Raw genomic sequence first — 16160 nt, 5'->3', positions numbered from 1 at the left:
TTTCATGAATCATTCTCCACTGAATTTCATGAATTAGTAATGAATACTCAACAACCGGGCATCTGGACTATCACTGAGTAAGCCCCATAAAATGGTGCAAGTGTACTCAACAATGATGCACGAACGAGCACCCAAATGCACGAACGAGCATTCAAAAATATGGACAAATGAGGAATCCTACACAAAACATGAGAGAGAAAATAATATAAAAATAATAAAAAGGCGCCTAGGGACCGGGCCCACCGGCTGGCCGGTCATGCCACCATGGTCGGTACCCATGCCTCTTCCCTCTATTTTTTATTATTATTTTCTTATTTTCATGAACTCATGAAAACTCCTTCATTTGAGCAACTTTCCTTGTTTGAGCAAAACTCACGGTTTCTCCATATTTTCACGGTTTCATGAAAAATAATAAATTAGGGAAAAATATTGCGGGACCGGGCAACCTAGCCTTGGACGGTCCCATGCTTTACAATCCCTAGTCTTTCATAATTATTATTTCCCTCATCTCATGAAACTCCTCAGTTTGAGCAAAAATCATGGTTTCTTCATATTTTCTCAAATATTGCTCAAACCATGAAAAAGCAAAAAGTCAAATGGTCACATGAGAGACTAGGCTACTCATGAAAAATATTAAAATATTATTATTATTTTAATATTCTCAAAATATTGATCGAACGAGCAAAGTTCTACTTTCTCATTTGAGTAAAATCAAGAATTTCAGTCAAAGATCAAACTCTTCTGAAAATCCAAGATATTGCTCGAACGCACATCAGAAAATACTGAAACTCTCAGGATTGAGACACGGGATGAAGTCAATGGATTTGTCTCACACAAATCATGTAAGATGTTTCGAGACAATTTTCACATGATCATCTTTTGACTTATTATTTAGTTTCCAACAAATAAATTATTTCCAACTAAACTCGTCAAGAATATGATGAACGTAGCTAAAGCAAAAAGCTTCCAACACATATTTCGAGAAATAGATAACCGAGTTAAACTCTGCTCGAAATATCAAATGTGTATAATATAAAAGTCTATATAGCTATACGACTTAGTCTCATTAGGAGATAGAATATAATAGACTTCTGAGTGATAGATAAGTTTTAGTCTCCACATACCTTTTGTTGATGAATTTCCTCCAAGCTCTCCTCAGTATATCTTCATCTTCAATCGATTAACGTCGTGAAGTCTAAATCTCAACTACACATTCTATCCTAATTCGAGACATAACTATAAGTAGACTAGAAATCAAGACTTATACAAGTTAATTTCAAAGCTAATGGAAGATTGAAGACCATTCTTAATAAGGTGATTTCTCCTCTTTAGTCTGCATATGTACCTAGGAGATTGATTTCAGATAACATATCTCTTGCTCATAAGATTATGCATACTCTGAAACGAAAGAAAAAAGGCACCAGTCACTTGGCATTAAAGCTTCACATGTCAAAAGCCTTTGATAGTATAGAGTGGGATAATCTCATTGCAGTCATGAAAAAAATGACATTTGGTGATCAGTGGTGTCCACTATACTATTGTATTAGTACTACAAAATTTTATGTCCTTCTTAATGGTTCTCCATATTCTTCTTTCCATCCTTCAAGAGGGATTCGTCAAGGTGATCCCATTTCACCTTACTTATTTCATCATTTTAATGGAAGTTTTTTCACGTGCTATAGTGGATGCATAACGGACAAAGTAGATAAAGGGTATGAAAATTACACAAAGAGATCCACAAATTAGCTATCTACTATTCGCGGATAAATGCTTAATCTTTATGCAAGCCATAATATTAACCAGCTGCAAAAAATTATGGAGGTCTTTTCTTTATCATCAGGGCAACTTCTTAACTAGCAGAAATCAAGCATCTCTTTTAGCAGAAACTTGAGTCAGGGTGCTTGTGAAGCCATCATCAGTCTCTTGCAAGTAAAACCCACGGATCCTAATGAAAGGTATCTTGGTGTTTCACTCTTTTTAGGTGAAAATAAAAGAAAGTCTCTATTAATCATCTTATCGATAATATGCTTCATAGACTATCAAAGTGGAATGGGAAAATGCAATCACTGGCTGATAGATCTGTGATGATTAAACACGTTCTTAATACTATACCTGTCCATCAAATGAGTTCTTTCAAGTTGCCTGAAGAAACTATTAAGAAGATGAAATCTATACAATGAAGATTTTGGTGGAACAAACCACCAAAGAAAGGAGTTTTTCTAACTTCCTTTAAGGGCATTTGTAGAACTTATTCAGATGGGGGTCTTAATTTCAGGGATGTCCAGTGTTTTAATCATGATCTTCTGGCTGAACCATCTTGGAGATTACGCATTGTTGAGGACACAGTATTCCCTTCTTCTATGCAGGCCAAGTACTTCAAGAATGTATCTCCCCTTCACTGTTCTAAGAAAAACGATTCTACTTTGAGCTGGAGAAGTATCGGTAATGAATTTGACTTTATAAAAAGGCACAATTTTTGGTATCTCGGTGATGGTAAAAAAATCTTAATATGGAAAGATAAGTGGGTTGTAGGCTTAGATGGAGTTCCAGTTTCTTCTTCAACAGTCACTAATTCACAGGCAGTTACTCATGTCTCTGAGCTCATTGATTCAAGTAACAATTGTTGGAAGTCTGATCTTATTAATAGTTTGTTTGATAACAACATTGCTCATCTTATTCTTAATAGGAGAATACTTGTGAGAAGTAAGGACAAGCTAGTGTGGACTTAACTAAAAATGGAACTTTTACAATGAAGACTGCTTATTATGCCCTCTATAATAATGAGAAGTCTCATCAAGGAGTGGACATGTACCATACTTCACAAAATTCATTTTGGAAGAAGATTTGGTCATTAAAGTTTATTCCTAGAATCAATATCTTTATCTAGAAGTGTATGAAGGATATTCTCCCATCTAAGAAAGATTGAACATGGATTTCAAGCAAGAGGATAGTAAGCGCAACAGATGCAGAACTGTTGATGAAACTGGTCTTCGTATGCTTCTGTATTATCCATTTGCAAGGGAAACCTGGTTCAATATTGTACACTACTGGCGCAGTGAAGGACAATTTACTAGTATGAACGACTGGATACTAAGCTAGTTTGCAGCTGATGACACTATGATAAACAAAATGGTTGCTATTGCTTGACATCTTTGGAAGTGCAGATACGATTTAGTCTTCAGAAATAAACTCATCTCCAGACAACAACTCATGAATTAGATTATTCAGTTCCTCAATAACTATGCTAGTGTTTCCAGGGAAACTAGTAAAGCAATCTCTACTCATATTCTGCCTAAATGGTCTCCCCCATTGAATGATTTTGTTAAGATCAGTTGAGATGCTTCTTTTTGTTTGGTTATTATAAATGGTGGATATGGTCTAATAATAAGAAACTGTGCAGGTACACACATAGCTTCAAGATGCAAAACTTTCAGTAATGTTCCAAGCTTTAAATATCCTGAGTGTGTCGCAGTTTTGGAGGCCGTGGAGTGGGCTATATCTCTTGGGTGGAAGAAGATAGTGCTTAAGACATATTTCCAGCCTAATCAGCTATACCATGGGAGTTTAGAGGAATTGCTGAAGACATTCAAGCTTTACTGGTTTATTTTGATAGTTGGACTTGTACATACACAAAAGAAAATAATAAATAAGTGTGTGGATGAATTATCTAAGTATGCCCGTAAAAAGGGAGTGTCTAGTTCATGGTTTATCCAATATCCTTCTTTTTTGGAGTCCTTTATTATGTCAGACATTTGAGATTTCTTCAACATAAATTCCTTCTCTTTTGCATCAAAAAAGAAAAAGAAAAAAAAAGAGTCATTGTTAACAAGTAACTAGTTTATAGACCCCTATTTAGAAAGTCATCATATTCCCTCCCCCCAAGGTTTTGACTCTCTTATTTCATTTGAACCAATTTGAGTTGTTTCTATCATTCGATCTATTACATGCCGGTGGATGTTATTTAAATACAGATCCGACACGATCAAGAGAAGGAAGCCATACGAATTGGTAAGCCACTTGAAAACTTACATAAGTATATCATCATAAGCAAAACACTGGGACTCGAGTTACGAACTAATTATATACATATTTCCCTCCTTGTAACTGAGTTGAAAAATTAATTAAGAACAACTTTGTGTAGTCAAAATAAAATATTCTTATTGTCTAATCCTAAAAACAAATAACTATACTGTAAAACTTGTTTTTCTTATCTTTTATTTTTATTGTAATCCCAAAAAAGGAAACAAATATATATCTAATATATCATAAAATCTAGTGTTTCAAAATATAAATAGGTATCTAGTTATTTTAATTAATTTATTTAGCTTGTTAAGTTAAATGTATATTTTCATCACGATATGTTTTTTTGTTCTCCAAGCAAAAATACTTGGTCAAATATAAAGATAAATGATAATTATTCTGACAATTATTTTTAATTGTCAAAAAATCCGTTTTTTATTTGAAAAAACAAAATTAAGATAATAATTGTTTTGATAATTAAATATCTATTCCTTATTTTGAAAGGATATATTTTAGGCAATGCGTAGATACGGCATATATTTTTATTACCTTTTAAACATTCAATCAAATTCGAAAGAATTCTCATTAGACAAGAAACTAGTCGGAAGCCTAGCAACAAGCTGGGCTCCAACTCTTTTTTGAACTACCAAACTCAACCTATGAAAAAGGAAATCACCTACACGCACGTTAGCATCATGACTAGCTATATAGTTGCGAAGCCGCTGAATGAAGTTTATTGTTCTGTCACCAAGTTCACCCAGAGTAGTGAAAGCCAAAGCACCAAACCCATATCCTTGCGCAGTGCATTTTTCCAAATACTTGGTATTTTTGTGACTGACGGCATCCTTGATAGCCTGTCCCCCCTCCAAAGTACGACCATTACTCCCAACAAAGGGAGACACAATCGTTACATCGAAGCAAACGTCCCGACCGTTATCCCAATTGCGCACAAGAACATCTGCCGGTCTCAGGGAAGTACTGTTGTTCGCAAGAAGACCCAAGTCCACCTCTTTCCGTGCAGGCACCCCAGCCTGATAACAGAACTGAAAAGAGTAACGATTAAGTTAAATGTATATTTTCATCACGATATGTTTTTTTGTTCTCCAAGCAAAAACACTTGGTCAAATATAAAGATAAATGATAATTATTCTGACAATTATTTTTAATTGTTAAAAAATCCGTTTTAACAATTAAGTTAAAAAAAGAGAGTAATTTTAAAATTAAAATTAAGTTAAAAAGAAATGTAAAGAGTAATTTTTTTAACCTCTCTTTTAGGTTACATAAAGGGGAATAAGTGAAGAGAATTGGAGCAAAACATAAAAGAGTTGAAGCAAAACAGAAAGAGCGAAAAGAGTTGGAGCAAAACATAGAGAGAGTTTGAGAGTTAGAGAAAGAGAGTTAGAGAATCGGAAGATTTAAAAACAAATTCAAATAAAAAGAATGTCGAAGAAAAACATAGGTCTAACAGGAAATACCATTCATGACACCACTTATTATGAAGGTCTCAATAAACACCCGGACGAGAAGCAAGTGGAAAGAAGCAGGATATCAAGAAACCCCCTACCCCCACTAGGCGGCCAAAGCGTTGGTGGCCAAAACCCCCCCTCAAGGCGACCAAAACCCACATCCTCCTCCTCCTCCTATTGCTTAAATTATTGATTTGATTGCCTCCTCTGGTGAGGCAATCATAGGGGTGATGATTTTATTGTTGTTGTTATTGTCGTTGTGGTAATTAATATAAATGTGTGTGCAAGTGTGTGTTCTTAGTGTGTTTTTTCCTTTTAATCTGTTGTATTGCCTCTCATCATCTCCGTGTGTGTAATGAATATGTATCTTTATGTGTGTAAGATTATGAATCTATTGTGTCGTTCTTATTTTCCGCAATTATCTCTATCATGTTGTTGCTATGTTGTTGTTCTTTCCCCCAATACTTGAGTCAATATGAGAATCTGTCAGCTAACTCAACTTTCAGTTTACATTCTGGTTTACTTATGTCCTTTTGGCATGACAGATGACTTGATAATACTTTGTCACGTAAAGCTTCCCTTTGCTTTGCAAATCAGATAAATTCAAATTCACAAGTCTTGCTGAGCATATCACGGAAAATAGAAATTGGAAGTTTGAGTTCAGAAGGTCTTTGTCTTATGCGGAGTCAGACCAGTTTGTTATTCTCCCGCTTCTAGTCAGTTCTGCTCCTCCTCTTTTAGATAATTTACTTAACTACTAACAAACAGTTAGAACAGTTAATGCTGACAAACAATTAACTTTAAACTTTTTTTTGAAGCATATTCCTATTGAGTCAAAACGATATTCTTATTGGCTAATCCTAACAAACAGTTAGCTATATTGCAAAATTTATTTTTCTTTTCCTTTGTTTGTATTATAATGTCCAAATATATACATATATATAATCTATCATAAAATCTAGTGTTTTAAAATAGAATATGTATTTCGTTAATTATAAATTAAATACTCCCTCCGTCCCACCATTAAATGACCTATTTACTTTTAGATTTTGTCCCACCATTAAGTGACCTATATCACTAAACAAAAGATATTTCTAAAATTATCCTTTTAATTGATTATAAGAAATATAAGAAATATGCATAATTTGATAGACATGTTTATATTCGTTACATAGGTGTTTTAAAATGCTTTTCAATGGTATGAAGTTTGCGAACATCCGTGGTGTAATTTGAGAGATAAACCATTTCAAAATTTCACTAGTTATTATCTATAAGGATATAATTATAAAAAATGCTTAAATATACTCTTTTTCCTTGCTTGCCTTAAAAATTGTGCAAACTTAAACTAGGTCACTTAATAGTGGGACGGAGGGAGTATATAATTTCAACACAATATGTTTTTTGTTCTCCAAGTTAAAACAATTAATCCAACAACTAGTGTGAAAGATAGAAAAGTAGGGAAAGAGAGGAAGAATTTTTATTCAATGTGCAGAATAAACAAATATTACAACCTCCATTTATAGGGACTAGTATAGCATGCATGCGCGATGCGCCTGCCATACATTTCATGCAACCGCCGGAAGTCCCACCCCCATCACATGGCATCATGGCATCGTTCATCATAATAATTATCCTCACGGGAAGTACAAAGGTGAATTAATTGATCTATAGATCCAGAACTCGCCAGAATAGTTTCACCATTAAAACAACTGCAACTGCACCAATATAATATGATGAATACATGCCTTTGAGATATGGTAATGTGTTTAATAACGATACAAAAATGTGTTTATGATTTTCTCTCTATATCTCTTGATGCTTGGCAAAGTACCATTTGTCCTCTGTTTTCCGGAAAGCCATGCCTGCTGGGTTTTTATAATTTGTCTTGGTTACCTCTTTGAGATTATTCTCACCCCAAATCCTTATTTACTTGCATATAAAGTAAGTATCAAGTAGTCTAAAAACCTTACATATAAGTCTTACAACTAAGACGAATATATTTCTTTGTACCAAATTGTCCAGAAATTATGCAGGGTATGGGGGATAAAGTGGCAAAGTATAGGGATTAAAATCTAAGAGAGAAAAGAGTAGCTGGTGTGATGCCTAATTTGAGCACATTTACATTAATAAATATGCAATCTGTGCACGCCATCAACACTATCATCTCTATAATCAAACAAAAAGCATGTCTGACCAAATCAACAAAAGCAAATTCCACTTAAAAAAATTGCAACATGGAAGGAAGAAATTTTCATTGGCTCGGCAAAGCCTCCTCACATTGTTTTAAGTCGTAACAACATAAACAGCTCCATGCATAGAAGTATTTCTGACCTCCATTCAACAGTTAAAAAGATATAGTCGTAACACCATAAACATTTCAGGTTGCTTGCATGGTTTCAGTATAAATCATGAATACTGTCAGAAAATATCTGAAACTTAAAAAAGATATAGCTAGGGCAGCACTACGTTGAATGTTCTTGTGTTGGTAGTCTGATACAATTTTTCCTAGGGGAAAGGCTTTTCTAATTGAGTTGGAATGTGTAACCAACTGTTTATAATATCTATAATATGGTACAAACTATCTATTATATGCAAGCAAAAAATATGGAGCATCGACCAACAACATCTCATCCCAATAATATCCCGAGTGCAACCAAATAAACCCACACAATAACATCTCAAGTCTTTCTTCACGGACAATCTGGTGGCCTTCAACGTTAAGGAAGAAACACCATGCCAGAATGCTAACAAATCTGAGGATAAATTTGGCTGCATCTATAATATCAAATGTTGGTCAAGCAACTTGGTTTCACTGGTACACAATTTACAACCTGATGGGACTAATGGCTTTCGATCCACACAATAAAATAGATGAACACAGATGTACATGAATTGGTAACAAGGAAGAATAACTTACTTGATCATAAACAATCTTAGAAGCTATAAAAGCAACAGCAAGACGAATCTTGTTGTCCAATGCATCCACCATACCATCCATCAAAGGAAATATTGAGCAACTGATTCCTCTACAGAAAAATCAAGTTTTCCCTGAAAACCCAGACCCTAAATCACATGCCTTAAAGGATAGATACACCTTTGAAGAACATTTTCAAGGAAAATTCATTACCTTTCAACTCATCCCCTACCTAATATCACAGATTCTTCCTCCTTGTCCTCCTTATTTGTCCATTCTTGTTTTTCTTCCTCTGCAGAACAACTGCAAAATTATTATTTTTCTTCATGTCTTGCTCCAATATCACTTCATCTAAATACCCAAATCTAAACCCACTTGCATACTCCTTTATCTTAAACTAATCTAACCCTGGGTCAGAATCTAATTAGTTTCTTCTCCATCAAAAAGAGATATAACAAATCATTTTTTAACTAACTCACCGTAGTAAAATCGCACGCGCTATGCGCCTGCCACATAGAGTTTACCATCCAACAACCTAAAATTACTCACTAATTAAGAGTGTACATTGTACTCACTCGAATTTAATGCTCATAACTTTGTGCAAAACAGACCGTTCATGCTTATACAATTAACAATGAGATATGCAGAACAAACTTTTCATTGCATAACTCCACAAACTGGCACAAACTGGAAAAACCCATTATACTTAAAAGAATAATATATCGGAATTAGCTAATTACCAATGCTAATTGTATAGGAGGTTTGGCATACATTGTCGGCAATGATGTCAAGTATCAACCTATGATAACAATTCAATATACATATACACAGTAAGGGGAATATATGGAAGTGTTTTCTCTATAGTTGGATCGCAATTAACAATGCACATGACTATACATTTCAATTTATACTTACTTAAAAAAAAATGGCATTTCAACAAACACCTAATGATGCTAATCTTTCCGGAACACACGTACTAAATTAAGGATTGTATCAAAACAAAAAAAAAATTAAGGAATTTTCACAAATATTTAGTGTGCACTAAGTTAAGATTTCTCACCGAACTTGATCCAAGTCTTTTTTTCAGTGGAAGTAGTTATTCTGGAATTAGCTACTCTAATTGTTCAAAATCTCATGGGTGATCTAATCAAATTTCACGTTCTGGGTTTCAGTTCTTGAATTCCCCTTTCGGTGATTACCAGGTTTTTGTTGGAGGGTTGGCATGGAAACACAAATAGATATGGTATGTCGTCATTTTGAATGAATCATCACACGGACTCAAGGATTCGAGAGAGTGGAAAAGTTAAAAATCAAAAATCAAAATTCCTCGATACTTTTGGTCTGGTTTGTTTTTGTTTCGGCGAGTAGAGCTGGCAAACGGGCGGGACGGGGCTGGCTTGTGACCAACCCGCGGGTTACGGGTTAATACAAGCCTAAGCTTGCGGGTTGAAATTCTTCACGGGTGGTCATTTATCCAACCCGTGCCCGTCCCGGATAAAGCTCGCGGGTTCACGGGTGCTCACGGGTTACCTGGTTTTTGTTGAGTCAACTCGCCAGAAATCGATTTCTGGGCTATTTCCTTCCACATTCAGGCCATCTAAAGTTCTTTAACCTACAAGCTACAACCTAAGTATCTAACATTCATCCAATTCATTTGGTATATCAATTCAAAAACTCAAAATTGCAAAACTAAACTAATTTTGCATTTAAAAAAACACAGACACAGATACTATCATACTAGTCATTAGTAGTTTATTTTAGTACTTAAGTACTTTAGTTACAGTTACACAGTACTTCATCAGTTCATGATGATAATTGATAAATAATGAAAATAAACTTCCGAGACCGAGACTGTAGATACCATTGTTTCTAATTTGTATCACCAAGTGCGACAATATTAATAACCACTTCCTGCACAAAATATATATTGTGTGGTTAAACAAAAATCCATTGTCACATTGCATAATGCTAAAAACCAAATTGGACACTTCACATAAAAAAAATTCACAATAGTCCACAACTGTGGCTACTAACTAGTTAAACCACTAATACACAAAGCATAGAGATAATAATAGTATGCATGATCAATGAAAGCAGTTTAAGTTTAATGTACATGAACGAATAGCTACAAGGATTCTCAGATGCACCTCTTTGGCATTTACCAATTACTTCAGAACAAACCCAATGCCGCATTCCAAAAACCAAAATCGACATTACACATTAAAAAAATTCACCAGAGTCCACAGGACACACAATAAAGCATCTTGGCGTACAATTTAGGCAAAGTGTATCCTACACATAAAGAATCAATCACCCACCCAAAATCAAAATCAATCTATAAATCATAGTAAACACCCAAAATCAATCCAAAGAACAAAAAAAATCATTTCCAAAAAACACATACCATCATAGACACAAGCTTCTTGAACATCTCTAACAGCAGCTTGTTCAACGATGTTCCTCACCAAAAATCTCTTGATTGCCTTATCCTATTCCAAATCACCACCACCACCACAAAAAACAACTACTGAATCAGAAAATCTACATCCATTCATATCAGATCCCAAGAAAAAATCAAATCAAATATGTGAAAATGAAATCAATTAGTTACCTTAGGGCAACACTTTCCACAGTTTGAACAACGGATGAAGTTAACATGACCACGGCCATGTTTGTTACGACCACCATTCCTTCGCTTAAACATCTACAGAAATCAAAACAAAATCACCAGAAATTCAAAATCATAAACTTGTATAAATCAACATCTATCATGAAGATTGAAACATGATTTAGGGTTCATTTGATTGAAAGAGGGACTTACCATGTTGTGATTTGCAGCCGCTTCTTCTTCTTCCTCTGAAGCTCTACTTGAGAAATCTCTCCGCAACGGCTCTGTGTTCTGTTGCGAATAACTTCTTAAAGATTAAGAAAAAACCCTTTTTTTGTGGTAAGAACTGAAACATCATGAAATTAAGAAAATTAAAGATTACCGATCTTCACAGAATCACAATCACAACAATACTAAGAATATTAAAGATTTGTTGGGATTCCTATGTAAAACCCTAGATTCCTAGAAGAAAAAAATAAAGAAGAAAACAAAAATTAAAATTTGATTACGTGCTAGCCTTGAATCTTTAGATCAAAGTAACTGCCTTTGATATCTAGATCTAATAGTTCTTCAATTTGTTGTTCTGTCCGTTAGGACTCAGGAGACTCTCTCTGAGTCAGGGAAGAAGAAAAAAAGAGGAAGAACCGAAGAAGAAAGATAGAAAAGCTTAGGGTTTTTACGATTTATACGATGGAAATTTGGGTGACACGTAACAAGCTACGTGTTTCAGTTTCAGCAGGGTATGAAATTACGGGTTACGGGCCAGACCGCGGGTTTCACGGGACGGGTTAACCCGTTTCTTCACAAGCCACTAATTGTACAACCCACGCCCGTCTTGTTTAGTTACCATCCGGGACGGGTGCGGGTTTTCACGGGACGGGACGGGCCAACCCGCGGGTTTTGGCTTGGTTTGCCAGCTCTATCGGCGAGTCATCGTCAATCGAAAAAACAAAGAAGAGGGAAACACGGAATTGGGTTCAGTAGGATTCGATGCTAAAACCTCCGCGTACCTATTTGACATTTGGCAGATGTATCCTTTCCATAGTAGCACTATTACGTACAATACCTAGCTTTTATGTTATTGTAAATTGATATTTGAGGTTATATTGGTAATAAAGAAAAAACTTCACCAAAAATAAGGCTTCACCAAACAATTGGGTCTTTTCTTTATATTAGTATAAGATAAGATAGACACAAGGGATCCCGGTAATAAACGAGGGTTTACCCTAGAAATTATTAACATAAATAGACGTTTATAACAACAATTATTTTTAATTGCTAAAAATTTCTCTTTTCTATATCTAAGAAAATTAAGCTAATCTAGTACATTTTTATCATAAGATAGACAACGAATTAAGATGATATAATTGTTTTATAATTAATCTCTCTTTTCTGTTTTGAAAAGGCTATATATTGAGCAATGCATAGATATGACATATATTTTTATTACCTTTTGAAGATTAAAATTAAGTAATGAAAGAACTAATTTTATTTAACCTAATCAACTCATAGGGTTATTTTGTTTTGGGTGTGCACAAATTCGGAGCTATGGTATAGAGGACAACGTAAGGTAATAGGGAGTATCCCAACGGAAAAAAGGTAAATGGATAAGGATAAAAAAATTCCTTTATTTTTCTCTCATACAATGTCTTTTTAACTTAGGAAATTAGATTACGTCATTCGTGCTCCCGTTCCACCTGTATAAAAGGGTTCAAGTGAAAGAGAGTTGCAAAAGAGAAAGATAGTCGGAGAAAAACAGGTAGAGTTATAAAAACATAGAGAGTTTAAATCATTTAGGGTTAAATTTCTTTCAAAAATTCAAAGAAAAAGAATGTCATCTGAAAAGAACACTGGTCAGAAAAAAAACATTATCCATGGCACCACCTATTATGAAAGGCCGCACGAACACCCAGACGATAAGCAAGTAGAAAGAAGTAGGAGACCTAGAACCCCGCAATATCCTCCACCAGGCGGCCAAACGTTGGTGGCCAAAACCTCCCTCAAGGCGGCCAAAACCCCCTTCATTCTCCTCATTCCTAAAATGATGATTTGATTGCCTCCTCTGGTGAGGTAATTATGGAGGTGGTGATTTTATTGTTGTTGTTGTTGTTTTCGTCGTTGTCTTGATTGATGTAAGTGCGTGTGTTGTTGATGTTTTTTCCTTTAATTTGTTGTACGATCTATTCCTGTAGCATCTCATCATCTCCTCGTGTGTAGTAATATGAATATGCATCTCCCTATGTGTAATATTATGAATATATTGTGTTGTTGTTATTCCAGTGTTGAGAAATTATCTGTATCATGTTTTGCAGATGTCTAATATGGTTTATTAAATTTCTTTTTGATAATCTACTAATGTGTGGGAAGCTTAGTATACCTATTCAGATAAACACATAACACTCACAGCTTAAGTTTGACACTCGACTTCAGTATCTGTATCCTTGGAATCCATCTCTGCAAGTGACTACTCAACATCATTGCCGTGTTCGGGTTCAGACTCATGCCTTTTGGCATTATAGCCACTTAGTATAGTCATAAAGACATACATTTTGTCAACCAAAGATGGTGATAGACTAGTAAAATATGACAAGAGGGAATGGCAATAAAACATTTTTATACACCTGATAATCATCCATTAAACCTCCATAAGGACTTCAACACTTTTTTGGTCAAAAATCTCATAAAGATAGGTGCATGGTGATGGAGCATGAACACATTTTTTTTTAACATTAATCATTTTTGGTAAATCACCTCTTTGTATCTTTTGGAATACCAGCAGTACTCACGCTCATGAAAAGTAAAAAGATTCACGAAAACCATTATGTCACACCCTATATATAAGTGGTGAAGGAAGTGAGGAAATTTAAGAGTACATAGAAATAAAAGGATGTGAGGAAGTTTAAGAGTTCAAATAATGTTAGAGAGAATATTGTCGTTAAACAATCTCTCAGAGATGATGAAGAACAAGTTTTTATTGAATTCTTGATTTTTGGTTTTCATTACAAACACAGAACTTCATTACCAAATATTTATTAAACATATATGACCGACATATACAGTCTGGAATAATAGCAAAGCCAATAGCTAATTCACACGTAACAAGATGCTGACCCCAATGTGAAACTAACACATGTCACTGCTAGAAGTGATTCACACACTTAATATACGTATTCTCTAACACCCCCCGCAAGTGCAGTGTCTATAGAGAAGGAGAGACACTGATCTTGGACCGTAGAGTGTAGAATCTAGTGGTATCCAACCCCTTTGTGAAAATATCCGAAACCTGGTCCTGAGTAGAGATAAAACGAACTTCCAATAATTTGCAGGCTACAAGCTCTCGAACATAGTGGAAAACAATATCAATGTGCTTCATGCGATTGTGAAAGATTGGGTTAGCAGTCAGATAAGTGGCACCCATGTTGTCACACCAAAGGACAGGACATCTTGGTGAAGAGAAGTGAAGTTCTGTCATAAGAGATTGAATCCAAACAAGCTCTGAAGTAGCATCAGCCAGAGCACGATACTCTGCTTCATCACTAGATCTGGAAACAATTTTCTGTTTTCTAGCGCACCAAGAAATCAAATTTGGACCCATAAAGATGGTCACACCACTTGTAGAGCGTCTGTCAGTATGTCCCCAGCCCAGTCTGCATCTGAGAATGCTTGAAGTTGCAAAGAAGAAGATTTCTTGAACTACAGGCCATAGCCTATGGTGCCCTGTAAATACCTGAGAATGCGCTTCACTGTAGTCCAATGTACTTCAGTAGGAGACTGCATAAACTGGCAGGCCTTGTTCACTGCAAATGAAATATCTGGCCTAGTGATGGTTGCATACTGCAAAGCACCAACAACACTCCTATACAAAGATGGATCACTAAATGGAGTAGAAATGGAAGTAGACTGTGTTGTAGCAATGGGGGTTGATGAAGCATGAGCAAAAGTCATTTGTGTCTTATGCAGTAAGTTGGATATATACTGTTCTTGAGAGAGTAAAATACCTGCACTGTTGTGAATAGCTTGAATGCCAAGAAAGAAATGTAATTCTCCTAAGTCTTTGATGACAAATTCTCTTCCAAGATCAACCAGTAACTTGTCAATTCCAGTAGAAGAACTCCCTGTGACAAGAATGTCATCAACATACACAAGAACATAAAGAGCTTCAGAAGCAGTAACTCTGAAGAACAATGAAGTATCAGTTTTAGAAGGATGAAAGCCACACTGTAAAAGAAATTGACTGAGCCTTGCAAACCAAGCTCTGGGAGCTTGCTTCAAGCCATATAAGGATTTTTGTAGTTTACAAACATGATTTGGCAAGAGCTTGTCAGTGTACCCTGGAGGTTGAACCATGAATACATCCTCTGATAAATGACCATGCAGAAAAGAATTTTTAACATCAAGTTGCCTGATTTTCCAACCTTTGTAGAGAGAGATGGAAAGAATCATCCTGACTGTTGTGGGATTTACAACAGGACTAAATGTATCCTGATAATCAATTCCTTCATCCTGATTAAATCCCTTTGCAACTAGTCTTGCCTTGTATCTTTCTATGGTACCATCAGTATTTCTTTTAATTCTAAAAATCCATTTGCACCCAATGACATTGTCACCTGAACCAACTAACACCAATTTCCATGTGCCATTTTGGATTAAAGCATTAATTTCCTCATCCATAGCATCTCTCCACCTTGGATCTTTGCAAGCTTCAGAGTAACAAGTAGGAACTGTAATATCTTCACAAACAGTTTGGACTTCTGATGCATACACTTTGGGTTTAAAAATTCCTTTCTTGCCTCTAGTGGTCATGGGATGTTCATTGCTAACTGGAGGTGATGCAGATGTAGTCATTGCTGGCACTTCAGTAGGAGCGGCACAATGAGTGTACTGAACATGATCAACTTCATTAGAAATAGCAGCAAAAGTAACTATAGATGATGAAGTACCCATAACTGAAGGAGAAGCAGAACCAGAAGAAATAGTGTGAAGTAATTGATCATATGGAAACTCTGAGTCAACAAATTTAACATCCCTTGATATAATAATTTTGTTGGTGAAGGGATTGAGACATCTATATCCTTTGTGCATCTTGTTGTAACCCAAAAAGATACATTTAACTGATCTGGGTTCCAGTTTATGAGAATTGAATGGTCTGAGA

At 35.4% G+C, this 16160-nt stretch overlaps 2 long non-coding RNA genes across 3 annotated transcripts; both read right to left on the bottom strand.

Annotated features, from left to right (window-relative positions):
- Nucleotides 1-6898: 6898 nt before the first annotated feature.
- Nucleotides 6899-9757, bottom strand: LOC113353836. 2 transcript variants are annotated; one of them, XR_003361563.1, is made up of 4 exons: nucleotides 9461-9757; nucleotides 8614-8703; nucleotides 8404-8534; nucleotides 6899-7201 (listed from the first exon to the last, which is right to left on the bottom strand). It is a non-coding gene; the product is annotated as an uncharacterized LOC113353836 (long non-coding RNA). The 2 variants fall into 2 exon arrangements; XR_003361564.1 differs by having other exon boundaries at nucleotides 8614-8692.
- Nucleotides 9758-10641: 884 nt separating this feature from the next.
- Nucleotides 10642-11103, bottom strand: LOC113353834. Its single transcript, XR_003361562.1, has 3 exons — nucleotides 11012-11103; nucleotides 10805-10889; nucleotides 10642-10692 (listed from the first exon to the last, which is right to left on the bottom strand). It is a non-coding gene; the product is annotated as an uncharacterized LOC113353834 (long non-coding RNA).
- Between the last annotated feature and the right edge of the window lie 5057 nt (nucleotides 11104-16160).

This window comes from Papaver somniferum, chromosome 2, assembly GCF_003573695.1.
Source record: "Papaver somniferum cultivar HN1 chromosome 2, ASM357369v1, whole genome shotgun sequence".
In the NCBI taxonomy this organism is placed as follows: domain Eukaryota; kingdom Viridiplantae; phylum Streptophyta; class Magnoliopsida; order Ranunculales; family Papaveraceae; genus Papaver; species Papaver somniferum.
The sequence above is the reverse complement of the archived record's forward strand: the minus strand, read 5'-3'. Positions and strand labels throughout refer to the sequence as shown.